Source organism: Rhinopithecus bieti, unplaced genomic scaffold (genome assembly GCF_001698545.2).
Source record: "Rhinopithecus bieti isolate Rb0 unplaced genomic scaffold, ASM169854v2 scaffold_13247, whole genome shotgun sequence".
Taxonomy (NCBI): Eukaryota; Metazoa; Chordata; class Mammalia; order Primates; family Cercopithecidae; genus Rhinopithecus; species Rhinopithecus bieti.
Genome location: NW_016807505.1, coordinates 2022387 through 2040159, shown reverse-complemented (window position 1 = coordinate 2040159; position 17773 = coordinate 2022387). Strand labels below are relative to the sequence as shown.

At 45.7% G+C, this 17773-nt stretch overlaps 1 protein-coding gene across 4 annotated transcripts in view; it reads left to right on the top strand.

Moving 5' to 3' along the window:
• The window catches only part of GABRB3 (gamma-aminobutyric acid type A receptor subunit beta3), a 232056-nt gene that overhangs the window by 125172 nt on the left and 89111 nt on the right, over nt 1-17773 (top strand). The gene's annotated exons all lie outside the window — the stretch shown is intronic.

Genomic DNA, 17773 nt, shown 5'->3' with positions numbered 1-17773 from the left:
CTCACTTGAGAGCAGTTAACCATGTATAAGATTTATTTCCCTTTCTGATCTTCTTAGCATTATCTTAGCGTTTAGGAATGGGCTCTAACCACTGATTTTTCCTCAGTCAGAAACCACTGATACAAGGGATATTTGCACCTGACTTTTATAGCTCTGAACATAGTTGAATATTCCCACAAGTCACTATGTTCACCCTCTGTTTTTATCAGCAAGTAGCTGAATGCAGGAGGACGATACTAAGGCTGAAGGTAAAGTGATGCAGGATTCTTCTTGGCTCCTTTGCTGGACACACCTCAGGGGTCCCCTGTTCATTCAGTCCATGCCGGACACACCACAGGGTCCCCTGTTCATTCAGTCCATGCTGGACACACCACAGGGGTCCCCTGTTCATTCAGTCCATGCGCTCAACCCCTTGTGGGAGGGAGTGTGTGAACAAGCTGGTGAGGGATCCAGTCAGCTGTGCTGGGCGCCAGCAGGAGCAAGCTCTGTGTGGGGCCTGCGGTGGCACCTAGGTGGCGTTGCCTGAGACCCCGAAGCTCCAGAGGGGGTGTTCCGGTGGTGTCCTAGCTCCACTGTCTGCAGATGTCAGTGTGTTAGCAGCTCAGCTGGCCCCTTGTGGCAGTGCCCAGAGCAGTTGCCCTCTGTCAGCGAGGGCAAAGGGCCCGTGTCACAGCCTTTCTGGGTACCCATACTCCATAGGTCCCTAGCCCTTGTCTGGCGTCCAAGAAGAATGAGGTCGGGTTGGTGGCACAGACAATTGAAGGATGGTGAAGCCAGAGAATTTTCTTAAGTGATGAACGTGGCTCTCAGTAGAGAGTGGAGCTGGAGAGGGGACAGGAAGGGCAGGCCATGTTTCCTGAAGTCCAATTGCCTCTTCTCTGAAGTCCGTCTCCTCAAAGTCTGACTGTCTCCCCATCTACCAAGTGAGTCTGGGGTCTTTATAGGCACAGGATGGGAAGTGCCTGCTGATTGGTTTGTGAGCATGCAAAATAGGTTAAGGTGAAGACACCACTCAAAGGTGGGCACAGCAGTGTAGAAAACCAATTAGGAAAAGGTAGGTATATGGAAACTAGGTGAAGGGTGGGGATCAATCAGAAGGAAGGCAAGTTCTCAAGCCAGTCTGAGGATTTAACTTAAAACTTGTCTTTCAGGCTTTCAGTTGTCTTCAGCTTGGAGGTGGGGTTTCACTGGGTACTCGCCCCGTCTGTCTAGGCATTTAGCTGCCTCCTGTTTCTATTAAAGGAACTATTTCCATTTACTTCTGAAGTCAGAGGGATCCTCTGAAAATCTGCTTCTCTTTTGGCCCTACTGGGTCTTCAGCCTGACCTCTCCTTCTTACAGGTTAAGTCCTTCTCTCAGCATCACCCACTCCAGCCCAGTTACCCAGGTCTGAGACCTTCACTGCTCAGATGGGCCTAAGGATATGCGTGGGGCTGGGGTGAGGCCAACTTGACTTCACTTTTGAATGGCTGTGGAATCCCAAGGGAGTTCATTAACCCAATACTCATCTTTCTCACCTGAGAAATGGCGTGATAACAATGTGAGCCTTGGAAGGTGGCGGGGTGATGTACACGAAGCGTGCGACAGAGCTCTGGACAGGAACTGAGTGTTTCAGCGATGCACAGCCTTGGTGTGGTGATTATTCCAAGCTCATTGCTGCTGGGCTGCTGAGGGAGCTGGACAAGGCCACATAAACTTGCTGGGGCTCCACTACAGACGCACAGTTTCAGTCTCTGTTGGACACTCAGAACTGCTCAGAATTTTGTTTTGGTTTTGTGCCCAATTATCTCTAAACATAGAATTGGACTGTTTTATCTCACTAATAAAATATCCCCTTTGTAGGAGATTTGGGAATTACAAAACATTATTGAAGACTGAAATTAAAAACTCACGATCCCACACCTCTGAGACAGTGATGATTCCATATTTTCATATTTTAGTGTATTTTCATATTGATGTCTCCATAGCTACCATCTATCTATGCATTCATCCGTCCATTCTTTTATCGACTTATCTTCTCTCTCTCTTTCCCTGTCCTCTCTAATTACACACACACACACACACACACACACACACACACACACACACACACACACACGCATGCACGCACAGCCTTGTATCTGTCCTGCTTTCTTCTATGGGCTCAGCACATTTTCCTTCCTCCTCATCAGCTCACTTTCCCTGTAATGGCTGTTACAAGAAACTGACATGTCTCTTTACACTACCTCCATTCATGCCTGTCTTGGTCCATTCCTGCTGCTATAACAGAATACCACAGACCAGGTAATTTATAAACAATAGCAATGTATTTCTCACAGTTCTGGAGACTAGGAAGTCCAGGAGCAAGGTGGCAGCATGTTTAGTGTCTGGTGAGGACTGCGGTCTGCTTTTAAGGTGCTGCCTTGCTTCTGGGTCCTCACATGGTGGAGGGAGAGGAGAGACAGGAATGCTGTGTCCTCATATGGAAGAAGAGACAGAAGGGCATGTCATGTGCCTCTAGCCCTTTTACAAGGGCGCTAATTCCTTTTGTGAGGGCAGAGCCCTCATGACCTAATCACCTTGAAAGACCCCACTTCATGACGATCGCCAAGGTGATCAGGCTTCAGCATATGAATTTTGCAGAAATGCATACATGCAGATCATAGCAATGCTTCTCACCGTAGCAAATGACCCAGCTTCTGGATCCACCAAGAAAACAGCGCGAGAGAAGTAGATGGTTCTGCTGCCTCCTTGCTCGCCCAGACCCTCTGTATCTTCTTACCTCTTAGCTCTTTGCTGTTTCCACACTTGCATCTCTGCTTACCTCCACCATGACTCAGCTTCTCCTGCCACCCGCTCTGCAGGCACCCCACAAGCTCCAGCGCCTCCCTGGAACCCCACCAGTCATCCACATTCTGAAGGCACCCCCTTCTCTCCACCCACCTGCTGCTAAAAATCCCAGCCACTGTCTGTTCTTTCCTTCCCCATCAGAGAGGAACCACGGTCTCCACACTAGTGATTCTGTCTCCTGCCTCGCCCTGCCGAGGCACCTTTGGGCTTCTGCCTGTGGTTTTACAGACCCTGTTTCTCTCCTGTGACCTCTTGGGTCCCCAAGACCTTGGCCTCTTCCATATGTCTTGTCTCAAACTTTTTGCCACATTATTCTTGGCTCCCTGAGATTCCCACTGTCTGGTTCTCCTGCTGCTCCCTCACTGTTCCTCCTCAGTGTTTTTAACTGATGACCCTTTCTCTGCCCCTTTCTCCGGGATCATGAGGTTCTCACTGTACACCCTGCCCATGGTTTTTCATCCATGCCAAAACCTCCACTTACTTTAAATTTAGAGCTTTAGCGCTTGTCTTCCACACGCACAGTGATTGCTCCTCCCTAGTTTGCCCCACAGGCACCTCCAGATTACTTTGTGCGAAACAGAACATTCTTACAATAAATTATTGTTGAACCTTAAAAAGGAAGAAAAATCTTAGACATGGTTCCACATGGATGCACCTTAGGGATATTATGCTAAGTGAAAAAAGCAGTCACAAAGGACAAACGCTATATGACTCCACTTATATGAGGTTCCCAGAGCAATACATTCAGAGACAGAAAGGAGAATAGAGGTGGCCAGCGGCTGGGGCTGGGGGCAGGGGGGTTGGTGTTTAATGGGCACAGAGTTCCAGTTGGGGTGGTGGAGAGTTCTGCAGATGGACGGTCATGACGGTAGCGCAACAATCCGAATGTACTTCATGCCGCTGAACTGAACACTTACAGACCATTAGGGTGGTAAATCTTGTTAGATGTGTTTTACCACAATTGGATAAAAAAGATAAGTTTTTCCCCTTCTCTTCTGATCTGTCTGCTTGCTTACCAGAGTAACCTGTTAGTTGTCTCTGTTTTGAGAAGGTTGTGGGCCACTGCTTTTCCTCCTTGACTAGCAGTGGGGGAGGCAGCTGTGCCCCTGGATACTTCAGATCGTCCCTAGTGCTGGCCAGGCAGCCCCACTCTGGGATCCTGCCTTATCCTGCCTTTTCTAACAGTCTCACAGGTCCCGCTGTGGCCTGGGTTTGCTTTCATCTCTTGAGAATGTCTACTACTTCCCTTGAGTCTACAGACTGCATTCCAAATTGTCTTTTTTCAAATTGAAAAAAAATTCAAATTGTACCCCATTCTGTAGAATGCCTGGCCTTGGCACCTGCTCTCTCTTTACCAGGCCTGATTGCACTGTCTCCTTTCTGTGACAAGCAGATTTACAGACCAATGATCTGCACACAGAAACAAATTCAAAATGCATCCTACACCTGAATGTAAGAGCTAAAACCATAAAGCATTTGCAGAAAAAACCCTAGTACTAAATCTTCCTGATCTTGGGCTCAGCAAAGATTTCTTAGACATGACTTCAAAAGCCCAAGTGATGAAAGGAAACATTGATAATTTGGACTTCATCAAAATTTCAAACTTCAGTTCTTTGAAATACTGTTGAGACTGAAAAACAATTCACAGCCAGGAATAAAATATTTGCAAAGCATATAACTGACAAGGAGCTTGTATTCAGACTATATAAATAACTCACACAACTTAAAAATAAGAAAAACAAATTTTAACATTTATAGGCAAAGACTCTGAATAGATATTTCTCCAAAGAAGTTATATGAGGCCCGGCATGGTGGCTCACGCCTGTAATCCCAGCACTTTGGGAGGCCGAGGTGGGCGGATCACGAGGTCAGGAGATCGAGACCATCCTGGCTAACACGGTGAAACCCCGTCTCTGCTAAAAATACAAAAAATTAGCCGGGCGTGATGGCGGGCGCCTGTAGTCCCAGCTACTCGGGAGGCTGAGGCAGGCGAATGGCGTAAACCCGGGAGGCGGAGCTTGCAGTGAGCCGAGATCATGCCACTGCACTCTAGCCTGGGCGACAGAGCGAGACTCTGTCTCAAAAAAAAAAAAGAAGTTATGTGGATGGCTGATAGGGAAAAGACAGTTAACATCATTAGTCACTAGGGAAATGCAAATTAGAACCACAATGAGATACCATTTAATGCCAGCTAGGATGACCATAATTTTAAAAAACAGAAAATAGTAAGTGTTGATAAGAATGTGTAGAAATTGGAAACTTCGTATGTTGCTGGGGTGAAGGTGAAATAATGCAGCTACTTTGGAAAAACATGTTGGCAGTTTCTTATGTTATTTAGCATATGACCCAGAAATTCTGCTGCTCGGTGTATACCCAAGCAGAATGAGAACACTATACCACACACAGACTCAGACATGAGTCTGTATAGCAGCAGTATTCACAATTTCCCAGAAGTGGAATAACCCACATGCTCACTAACTGGTAAATGCATGAACCAATTAGCTTATTCATACGATTTAATCATGCTTGGCAATAAGAAGAAATGAAACACGGATACATGCTACCATGTGGATGTGCCTCAAAAGTATGATGCTAAGTGAAAGAAGCCAGGCACCAAATACCACGTCCTATATGATTCCATTTATCTGAGATGTCCAGAATGGGCAAATCCATGGAGCCGGAAAGTGGCTTAGGGGTTGCTTGAGGTGATGGACTGTGAAGGGAGAGTCACTGCAGATGGGCACCGGGTTCATTCTGGGATGAGGGATATGTTCTCAAATTAGACTGCAGTCATGGATGCACGACCATCAGTTTGCTACAATAAATGATTTATTGTACCCTTAAAAACAACTGAAATTTTTGGTGTGTAAATTATACCTCACTAAAACTGTTAAGAAATAGGTCCCATTATTTGGCAAAAGATTACTGAAATGTGGAAAATTATTTTTCATATATTCTTAACATGAGGCATGTAAAGATAGTTCCATTTCTGTTAACAAGTCACTATCTTTGGATACACACATCCAGATATGCACTGTCACTGTCACACAGAAAATGACCAAAAGAGTTCACCAGAGCAGGAACAAGTAGCTTTTTTTTTTTTTTTTTTTTGGAGGGGGAGGCATGGTCTCACTCCTTCACCTAGGCTGTAGTGCATGGTGCAATCATAGCTCAGTGTGACCTGGAACTCCTGGGCTCAAGTGCCCCTCCCGCCTCAGCCTCCAGATCGCTGGGGCTATGGGCACACACCACCAGGCCTGGCTCATGTTACACATTTTGTAGACAGGGGGTCTCACTCTGTTTCCCAGGCTGGTCTCAAATGCCTCAAGCCATCCTTCCTCCTTAGCCTCTTAGAAAAAGTGTTGAAATTACAGGTGTGAGCCACTAAGTGTAGCTTTGTATTGGAGACATTGGAAGTGTTTTTCATTTTCTCCTTTTAGCTCATTTGAACATTTTGCTACAGAGCTATCAGGTTTTCTGTGGGTCTCCCTCACACGCTCACGTGTCCCTGAGTGGAACTGTTCTCATGTGGACTCACCATGGCCTTGCCGCGGCTCCTCAGGCTACGGACAAATCGTCAGGAAGGCCCTTTTGTTTGGCAGCTTAAACTTCTCCCCAACACAGCCATGTCTGACTGTTGCTGTCACCACTCCTCGTGGGCTGCAGCGGTGTATCTGTCTGCTAGGGCCACCATGGCAACGTACCACAGACCATGGTCTTCAACAACAGAAGTTCATTCCCTCACAGTTCCGGAGGCCGAAAGCCCCAGATCAAGGTGCTAGAAGGGTTGGCTCCTTCTGAGGACCTGGAGGAGAATCTGCCCCAGGCCTGTCCCCTCCTTGTGGTGGTGGCTGGCCATCTTTGGCATTTCTTGGCTTGTACAAACATCATCCTGATCTCTGCCTCCTCCTTCCCAAGGCCTTCTCTCTGTGTGCGTGTCTGTCTCCAAGTCTCCTCTTTGTAGCAGGACACCAGTCGTCTGGGATAAGGGCTCACCCTTGCAACTTCATTTTAATTTAATCATCTCTGTAAACACTTCATCTCCAAATAAGGTCACATTCTTGAGATACCAGGGCTCAGAACCCCAACGTGTGAATTTGTAGAGAAGACAGTTTTCCATACAGCACTAAGACTGAGATTTTTAGTGCAAACCCAAAAATGTGCAATAGCTTCTCAATGCTTTCCAAACAAAACCAAAAATCTGTAGCGGAGCCTCTAATCTCGGAGTGACTAATCCTATCTTCTGCTTCTGGTCTGAACGTCCATCCCTGCAACCCCTGGTGGGCCCGTCAACCTGTTCCTTCACCTCCTGCCCTGGGTACCCTCAGTCATCACTGCCCAACTCCCCATCACTTCTCATGGTATAATAGTTCTGTGGATGTCTGTCAGTGTCTGCCTCTCTCATTGAATTCCACGAAGCCCCACTAAGGCAGACAGTGTCTGCAACATACGAAGTGCTAAACAAGTACTTGCTGAGTGAATGGAAAAGGGAAGGATCCACAGTTTCGGTCTTTGCTAGCCTATGAGCAAGATCCTGACGGTGACTTACTGTCTCCCCTATGACGGCAGGTGGGGGGTCACCAGTAGTGTTTGTGGAATAAATGAAAAAGTAACAGAAGAGGAGGAAAGTTTGCACTTTGGAGGTCAGACCGAGGTCACCCATGGGACTGCTCCTGTGTCAGAACCAGTAGGGTGAACCCCCACCGTGTGTGTGTGTGCATGCATGCGCGTGTGCATGTGCACGTGCACACACAGTGTCACGAAAGCTGGGGTACATGTTGTTTCTATGACGTTCTCCTTGTTCAGAGAGAATGCTGGTGATAGGAGCGCTGACCTCTGTGTCGTGGGGGGAGACTGAAGACACCACAACATCAACGTTGCTCCTGCCTGGAGTTGAAAACGACCTTTTGGCCGGTACCCATCGCTGTGGTTTTCAGAGTTTGCTGTAGGGAGTGACTCTGATCTTGAGGGGTTCAGGTTGCCTGGTGGATGTGGCCAAAATGGGCTGTGCCATCTCTGACAGCTCCTCGTCCCTTTGCATGGCCTGCTCTTCTGCTTTCTGGCGTCCCATCACCCTGAGGCTGTGTCCCACCATGACTGCAGTCAGGCACCTGGCCCCCAGGATGGGGGCACCCGGCAGTACACGAGACCAGGGGAGAACAGCTCCTCGGGGAACTGTTACACAGGGCCTGTGATGTTGTGGAGAAACGTAAAATCTTTGCATGGACAGGATCTTGCTGGCCATCAAGGATAACCTTCTTATGTTAGATGAGCAACTGACAGAGTGCAGAATGGAGGAGACAGTCTAAGAAGGTCAGGGTGGAGGTGTCAGCTGAGGGTTCTCTGGTGAGATGGGACAGATGGGAAAGACTTGTGAGATGATGAAAACAGAGGAGGGCCACATGAGAAGAGTAGCAGGGAAGCCCTGAGGGACTCAGACTGGCGATACCAGTGTAGCAGGGAAATCAAGCCCAAAGCTGTGGACTGAGTCCATAACATATTTCTTTTATAAACTTGGTGAGGCAAATGTAATGAATAAATGAATAGAAAATGTTGAATGGATAAGCACAATAACTGAGTTCATAAATAAATGAATTTATTTAATAAATACTCATCTGTTGAGTGATAATCTTTCTTGCAAATAACTCACAATATTTAAAAATTGTGTATCAGTGCAGCTCTGTATTGCTGCTTTGGTGTGTGTGCACGGGGGGGCACACATACATATATGCATATATATGCAGGTAGATAGGAGGGGAATTATGTGTAGGATAGCAGTTAGACTATTTTTAGCATGGGAACAGTAATTCAAAGTGTCCTTCATGTTTCTCATTTCTTTGCAGGCTTTGCAGGAACTGCACAGCTAGGATTCAGCCACTGTGGACCTAACATGACTTATAGATTCATTTTTTTTCCTTTCCAGGAGTTTGGGGTTGAAAATGTGTGTATTGAGTTGTCCCTCAGTATATTCAGGGAATTGGTTCCAGGACCACCCCCATACCTCCAAGTACACCGAAATCCACACATACTCAAGTCCCGCAGTCAGTCCCATGGAACCCATGTATACCATATACGAAAAGTCGATCCTGTATTTTTGACTCACATTTGGCTGTAGATTCAGATTTTACAGATGTGGAGGTTCAACTATATTTACTGAAAACACTCTGTGGGCCAGGCTTGGTGGCTTATGCCTGTAATCCCGGTGCTTTGGGAGGCCGAGGCAGAAGGATTGCTTGCAGCCAGGAGTTCAAGACTGGCCTGGGCAACATGATGAGACCCTGTCTCATAGAAATTTCTTTAACAAATTAACTGGGCGTGGAGGTGAGTGCCTTTAGTCCCAGCTACTTGAGAGGCTGAGTCGGGAGGATTGCTTGAACCCAGGAGTTTGAGACTGCAGTGAGCTATGATCGAGTCACTGTACTCTAGCTTGGGTGAGAGTGAGACCTTGTCTCTAAAAAAAAAAGAAGAAAAAAAAAAATAAAACAATCTGTGTATAAGTGGGCCCCTGAGGTTCGAACCTGTGTTGTTCAAGGGTCGGCTGTCTGTTATCCCTGTTCTTTATTCCTAAAGCCACTTCATTACTGCAGGACACCAATACGGGTCTTGCTGTCAGCTGTCCTCCGTCACAGCCAGGGAAGCCAAGGGGCATCTGGCCATGGCCCAGCCGTGAACTGGCAAAGTGGTGTCAGCATGGTAAGTGTGGCCCACAGGCAGTGCTGATGGAAATGACCAGAGGCAGATGTGATCTACCTGTCAGGTCCAGAGGCTTCAATCAAGGACAGTTGAGGGGCGGAAATAGAATGCTGGAAACCTTCATTCTAACCAAGAGTTTGTATTCCATAGGAATGCTGGCTCCTGCACCTCAGTGCCCTTCTCCTTTAGTGTCATCTTTGAATGTCAGCTATGCCAGTCAATTCACTTTCCTGTCCCTTCACTGTCTTGCCTTCCTCTGGCCAGTGTCAGAGCATCCCAGAGAGGTGAGGGGAGATGCCAGCTGGCTGAAACAAGCCTTCTCTGCAGAGCCTTCCAACATTGGCTCCAGCTCTGGGAAGTCGTAGCATGCAGTGAGCAAGTTCTAGGTGTTATTTCTCCACCTCACGTCCTGCACCAGAAGGCGATCTGATCATTGCAGGCTGTCATTCCTAAAGGTCTATTTGATAATGGGCTGTAGCGGCTGAGATGGGAGTCTACAGGTCTTCATAGATGTTCGCCACTCCTCATACTGTTCTGTTTAACCTTGCTCCTGGACAAGGTTAGAACAGGGCATTGGATTTTGAGCCAGGGCATAGCAGGAGACAGTCAAAAGGATGCAGCTTTTGTGACATCACATCCTATACATCTTAAGCGACAACAGTTTCACAGTTTTAAAGGTGAACGTAAAGCAAGTGAATCGTGACTGATTAAATTACCATCTGTTAATTATATTGCCAGTTATAAATTATAAAACCTAATTTTGATTAACACAGCAGCTAATGAATTGACATCTCTGGTTATGTTACAACTGCATCTGGCATACACAACTCCAAGCTCATGGGAGGTTTGGACAGTGTATCTCTAAGCTGTGTTATCATCTCCGCAGTGGCTGAGTCCTGGCTGGGCAGGGCCTGCAAAGGAATGAGAAACATAAAGGACACTTTGAATTATTGTTCTCACACTAAAAATAGTCTAGCTGCTATCCAGCTTGAGGCAACTCTCACATACGGAAAACCTGTATTTTAATATCCAACCTTACTCACAAAATCAGGAAAATGTACAATTAACTTGATAGTTGATGCTTTAACCAGTGCCCTGGTGAATAGAGACACCTTCTACTACTTTTCTTTTCTTTTTTTTTTTTTGAGACGGAGTCTCGCTCTGTCGCCCAGGCTGGAGTGCGGTGGCACGATCTCGGCTCACTGCAAGCTCCGCCTCCCAGGTTCACGCCATTCTCCTGCCTCAGCCTCTGGAGTAGCTGGGACCACAGGCGCCTGCTCACCACGCCCGGCTACTTTTTTCGTATTTTTAGTAGAGACAGGTTTTCACTGTGTTAGCCAGGATGGTCTCGATCTCCTGACCTCGTGAGCTGCCCGCCTCGGCCTCCCAAAGTGCTGGGATTACAGGCGTGAGCCACCCTCCCAAAGTGCTGGGATTACAGGCGTGAGCCACCACGCCCGACCTTTTGCTACTATAAATCACCATCTGGATGCTACAGGAAAGTTTGCATTCAGTGGCCTCAAGTTGGCTTGGCTGGTCCATGCCTCTTCATAACCCCCTCAAGCTCATTTGAATATGAATAGTGTAAGATGTTATGTTAAAGTTTAACCGGACTACAGCTTGTAGCTGAGGGAGTGCCTTGCTTTATTAAAACAATGCTGTCTACTTTGAGTAATTTAATACTTCCGGTTTACCAACTTTCAAACCAAAATAATGGCGATTTTTACAATGAAAATCATCCATTCACGACTCTTGTTGGCATCGTAGACATTTCACCTCCTCTTTGTGAAACCTAAATCTTCCATGTGCCTGCCTGATATCTGTGCATCATCACGGAAAGGGAATAATTAGAAACATCTGTTTGCATTTACTAGGAGCAGATATTAGAGGCATTAAAACAAACACAATCATTACCCAACAGCTTAAAGAAATCGAATGTAGCGGCATGTCTGAGTTTCACAAGAGCAAGGGATTTCTTTGTGAATACACCATGTGAATACGCTGTAGGATACGGAAGTATCCTTTACAAAATGATAGGGAGCAGCAAGCAAAATTAACATGTACTGGACATGTACAGTTTTCCCCCCATATCCTTGACGGATTGGTTCCAGGACCCCTTGAGCATACTAAAACCCACAGATGCTCAAGCCCTTGATATAAAATGATGTAGTGTTTGCATATATCCTACACATATCCTCTCGTATGCATTAAATCATCTGTCCTCATAATTCCTAATAAAATGTAAATGCCATGTAAATAGTTGTTATACTGTATTGTTTAGGGAATAATTACAAGAAAAAAAGTGTGCATGTTTTGTACAGACACAACCATCATTTTTTTTTTTTTCCAAATATTTTCCATCTGAGCTTGGTTTGACTCCACAGATGAGAATTCACAGATGCGGGGGCTCTACTGTATTCCGAAGTATTCATTTCTGTTCTTAATTTTACTGAAGCACCTCGTCATTTTGGAATTAACAATGGGCGTTGGGTTGCTGGCCATGATTGTTACAGCATCAGGCCCTGGACGAAGGCAGGTTCTCATGCCGAGGCCGTCCTCAGACACCTGTGCTGCAGGGAGTGCCATCTGAAAACCGGTGATGCTAGAGCCATGACCCGTGTCTTCTTGTCGTCATGTCAGGTGTTGACGTGGCATTGATGGATTTTTGGAGACCCACTTGAAGCGGTTTGCAGCAAGACCATATTGACATCCACCAGAACCCCAGAAGCGAGTGGAAGCCTGTGTTCTTCCACCTCACCGGAACAGACTCTTCCCGGTTCCCGGCGGAGCGTGGTGGGGGCTGTTCCTCTGCCAGTGGCTCCGCACACATGTGCATGTTTCTAAATATAGACTGTTGATTTTAGGAAATAGAGTTTTCTGATTTGGGTGAAGTTGAAAGGTTTAAATCAAAATAGTGACCAGAATACGTATTAATGTCATAAAGACTGATTACATGCAAAAATAAAAATTCCAAATGGCGCTTTAACAAAATACTAGCCTCGGGCTTTACCTCCTGGGATTCTGACTCAAGGCAGCTGGGGTGGATCTTGGAACTGGATTAGGAAACAAGGAAAGAGAAGGAATAAAGACGACAAAGAGACTACAAAGTAGAGCTGTCAGAAGAGCAGCTGGGTAAGCCCTCGGCCCTCAGAGGGGTCTCCGGCCTCAGCCAGCAATGGGTGTCATCAGCTGTGGTTTTTGTCAAACATCTTAGGAATGATTGAGATCCCCTTGGAAGACAGGAAGGAAGGAGCAGGGCTCAACTGAGGTAATCTAACCGTTAGACCTAGAACACAGGTGCCATCTATCCCGGGAGCCCTGAGCAGAGCAGCCAGCCAGTGAAGTAAAGAGGCAAGAGGAGCAGGCATCACAGAGACTGGGCACAGAGGCATAAAGAGAACAAGCTCTCAGCCCTGCTGCATCTGCCCAGATATTGAGTAGGATGAGGAGAAGAGTGCCCTTTGGGAGTCACTGTGTGACCTTGCTCTGACCAGGCTTGCGGCAGGTTCAGCACCCTGGTGGGCTGATGAGGGATGGGGACCTCAGTGTCCAGAAATATGATTGCCGACCAATTCTAAAGAACTCTCCATATAAAGCCACTAGAAATGGCAGATCAATTGTAATGCACATTATTTAAATGTATTACTTAATTCCTAAGAAAATAATAGGAAGCCCCAGCTAAGAGTGAAAGCATTGTAAGCTGCATGTGGAGGATGGAAAGCCTGAGGTCTTTTGCCCTTGGTAACCAAGTGGCTTGATGTCAGTGGCTAGGCAGAAACAGGAGACTAAGGATTAGGCAAATCCTCCAAGCAGAGGGTTGAAATGGAGTCCTCACAGAGCTGATGCAATCAAAGGGGTACATAGTAAAAGGGTGTTCTAGAACAATGGTCCCCAGCTATCAAAGAGAGATAACGAGGAAATAGATCTGTCTTGCTAATGCTTCAGGTGGCCAAGACAATATCTGCTCTAAGAATTTGTATCACATTCCTGTACTAATCTGGATTTGGGGTTTAACTTTAAGCTGCAGAGAAGTTTTCACTGGAAGTAATCCAAGGCTATCAATCAATCTGGAACACCTGTGAAAGAACATGCAGCTCTTTTCTGAAGGGACACACCAACAGCCAGGTTATACAGAACTTCTACACACTGTTCAGTAGATTTTTTATGCAATGCCTAATTTGTGCTCAGCACCATCCTAGATGCTGCAGATACATCTATGAACCAAAGAGGCAGAATTTCCTGCACTCATGCAGCTGATGTTCTGGCAGGGGGAAAAAGGAAAGAACTATCATCTAGAGTATGATTAGGATTAAGAGGATGGGAGCATGTAGAAGGTGCAGGTTGCCACTGTCAGGAGGATGAATCTGAGCAGAGTTGACTAAGGTAAGGAGGTCAGGAGAAGCTTGTTAGGGGAAAGAGTTCAAGGCAGAAGGAACAGCGAATGCAAGGTGGAAGGATGCCTGGGTTGTTTGAGGAGCAACATAGAAGGCATTGTTGCCAGAACTAAGCTATCAAAGGTGACAATAACAAGAGGTGAGATCAGAGAGGTGCTAAGTGGGCCAGAGCATGTTGACTTAGGCTTTACTTAGGCAGGAAGCCACTGTAGGGTTTTGAACAGGAGAGCAAATGATCTGACTTCAGTTGTTCATTAATCACTCCGGTTGCTCTGATGAGAACAGGACTGTGGAAGAGAAGAATGCAAGAACCCAGTTAGGAGGCCTCTAGACTAGGAATGGGGAGAGATGGCGTGTTTGACAAGGGTGGTAGCAGCAGTGGTGGTAAGGTATGTGGAACCTGTGTCTGTGTTTAACATGGGGTCAACAGAATTTCAGACAGATTGATGAAGAATGTGAGAGAAGAGATGAGTGAAAAATGACTCCAGAAATGTTGGCTTGAGTAACTGCAAGGAGAGAATGCCATTGTGTGAACTGGGAAACCACAAGTGGATTGGTTTTGAGGGTAAGATCAGTAATTCCATTTGAATGTGTTGAGCTGATTCTGGAGTTTGATTTAGAAATTTGGTTGAAGACAACATTGAGGAATTCTAAGCATATAGATGGAAAGATCAGGATCAGTCATGCAGCTAGAGGCAATCACTTAAGGGAGGGAGTGCAGATAGAGAAGAGACCAAGGTCTAGTGGAATGAGTGGGTGGATGGTGACATCCAAAGAGGAGCCCTGGGGCCCTCTAGCATTAAAAAGAAGAGGCAGCTTTGGAGGGAGTAGCAAAGAAGATGAGCCAGTTAGGTAGGAGGAAAGGCAGGAGAGCATATGTCCAGAATGGTGGAGAGTCTGTTTTGCCCTTCTTGCAAGCTAGCAAGTTGGTGCCATGGATGCTGGAGGAAGACATGGATCTCAATGGTCAGACAAGGGACGAGGTTAGTTTACTACTCACAACCAGGGCCAGCTATCTAATTTGAGGGGCCTAAGGCAAAATGAAAGTACAGGGTCCTTTGTTCAAAAAGTAGAAATACGGTGCTATTATTCTCCAATCTAAAGGTTAACACTTGTGTTTTCCCTCCTTTGGCACTGTGCTTGATTGGGTATATGAAACCTGCATTGCAGTTCCTTTCTGGCTACCTAGGCTTTGATTACAGTATTCCAGAGGATAGGGCTGCTTTATGCAATGCCTTGCAGAGACGTCCATCCAAATATTTCTCCAATTAATAGCAATTCAGAAAAGACAACTATCAAACTGGTGTTTCTCAGCTATATCAAGTGCAGTACTGTTGATATTGTGATTTGTCTAACAGCAATAATCTAGTAAGTTCTGCACAGAAACTAGAAATAGGCATGATCTCAGAAATGAATAGCCTTGCTGTCTAAAAATAGCACATCTCAGACATTGAAAGAACTCTAAAATGCATGGCATCACTCATTCACATGATTTATCTTTGAGGTAAGGAAATCCATTGACAAATCCTGATCTAGATGCACATATATGAAATCAAAGGGCAATTCAGTTTTCACAGTGTAAGGCTATGGGAGCAGTCTTAAGACAGAAATACTCACTCTGTAAATGAAAAAGAGTAAAAAACCCATTAAGAAAGGTTGACTGGTACGGCACGGCACTGGCATTCACTTGTGCCAAATATCAGAAATCATTCCTCCTGATAAATAAACGTCCTTCTTTCTGTTTAAGCATTTTTTTACCTTGTCTGCTCTCTTGAAAGGATTCAGAGAAGTAATTTTAAGTGATACTCAGTTTAGCAAATCTAGTAACACAAACTCTGTAAACCATACCACCTAAGAGAGGACCATCACCATTTAAGAACATAGAATTCTTAACCTTATGGCCATCTGCAGGAGCTCTGCTTAAGCAGGGGAAGAGCACAGAGGAATGGATCATCCAGCCTGATACACGTCACAGAGTCAGAATGGGGATGACTCACTCGCCAGTCTCCAGGGGCAATGTTCACCCAGTTCAAGTCGCTTTGAAATATGGAGGCTGAGGGTGACTTGTCCAAGCAATATGGATGTTTTCACAGCCAGTTCTCAGAGCATCTTTGGAAGAATGATATCGTTGGGAGTCATTGCATTCCCTTTGGGAATTCTCTTAACTGAAAATAGTTGCTGGAAAATAAAACTATGGCTCTGATTAGTAACCATATGTTTCAACATATAAGGTCTTTCTCTCCCTCTCTCTTACTTGGGAAAGTTATCTAATCTTTAGAGATGATCTAATATTTTTATATATATATATAATTTTTTAAAGTTTTTTCTCTCTAAATGTATGTATACATTTAGAGAGAAAATACACACACAAACACATATATACATAAGTATTTAGTGAGTATTGTTCAGATAAATACCTGTTTAAAATAAAGGAGAGTATGCAAGGACTCTGTAGTTTACCAGCACATTCCAGAAGTTCATGCATATAATATTGTGTTGGTTGGAACATCTGCCCCCATAGAGAGTTTGAGACATCTGGTCATTCCCTATATTATTCTATTTAACCCAGAACATGTCTGAGGTCTGGTATTTGACCTCCATACTCTAGACACCATGGGTAAGCCTGCTTCTGGGATGCCATTTGTGAGTCTAGGCACTCATCTGCTAATCCGTTGCCATGGCGACATCAGTGGAACCCCTCCAGCCCTCAGCACTGCAGCTGACCGCATGATCCCATTCTAGAGATGGAAGACTTTTAGGAATTAGTATCAGTAGAACATAGTGACTGTTGGAGGTTAGGGTGAGAATGAAAGAAGAGGCTGGTATACTGCTTCTGGTGTGGGTGGGGTTGAGTGGGTGGGTGGGTGGGTGGACGAACACATTTGAGGCAGGAAGACAGGGAGTTAATTTTGGACATGGCGATCTTGGGTTGCATGTGGAGCATCCGGACGGCAAGGATCAGAAGGCAGTGGGATCGGTGGGAAGAAGGAAGACCCAGAGGCTGATCAGGAGTGGGAAACAGGGATGCTCCTCTCCCTTAGCTTCTTGGTGCCCAGTTTGGTAGAAGAAGTAACCTCCCCCAAAAAAGGCTACAGTAGGTCACCAACTTACAACTAAAGGGGGCTGCAGAGGGAATTCTTATTGAAAATGTTCCTTATATGGAGGAATCACTTGACTATAGGATGGGGTTTTCTAAAGGCACAGGGAAGAGAGGGTGGGTGGGAGATGAGCCCTGGAGCACTGGAAGGGTGGCTGTCAGGGTCAGCGGCAGTAGGATGGCTGGTGGTGTTTTCATTTTGATTAGCACTGTAGCTGTTTTACAAATTTGTGTTTAATTTTAATTTGTAACTTCAAAGTAATTCACAGCAGAAAAAATGTTTATGGAAAAAAGCTAGTGACCTGATACATTTCAGGAAACAAGCTTGCATTACATTTGGATATTGAGTAGACGATGAAACTTGGGATTTGAGAGCAAAGGGTGAAGCCTGCTCCAGATAGTACTGGGAATTCTACACCATTGGACTGAGATTTCTTCACCTGCATCTCAGGAAAACAAGCACATTTTCCTTTGGTGTGTACTTGCTGTGGAACAGTGGGGCTGGGGCAGCTCATAAAGAGGGTCCTTTTCATTCGGTTCTGGAAGGTCTTCTTTCAGGGGTGACTGTCCCTGCTTTTGAGACAACAGAAAGTAGAATTTTCCAAATGCCTGTTGTGAGTCCAGCAATGTGTTAAGCATTGTTAGATCAATTAATGGCTACAGCACCTTTGCAAAAGGAGCATTTTAGTTTCATTTTACACAAGAGGTTGCTGAGGCTCAGAACGATTAGATAACTTTCCCAAGTAAGCCACATGGCAAG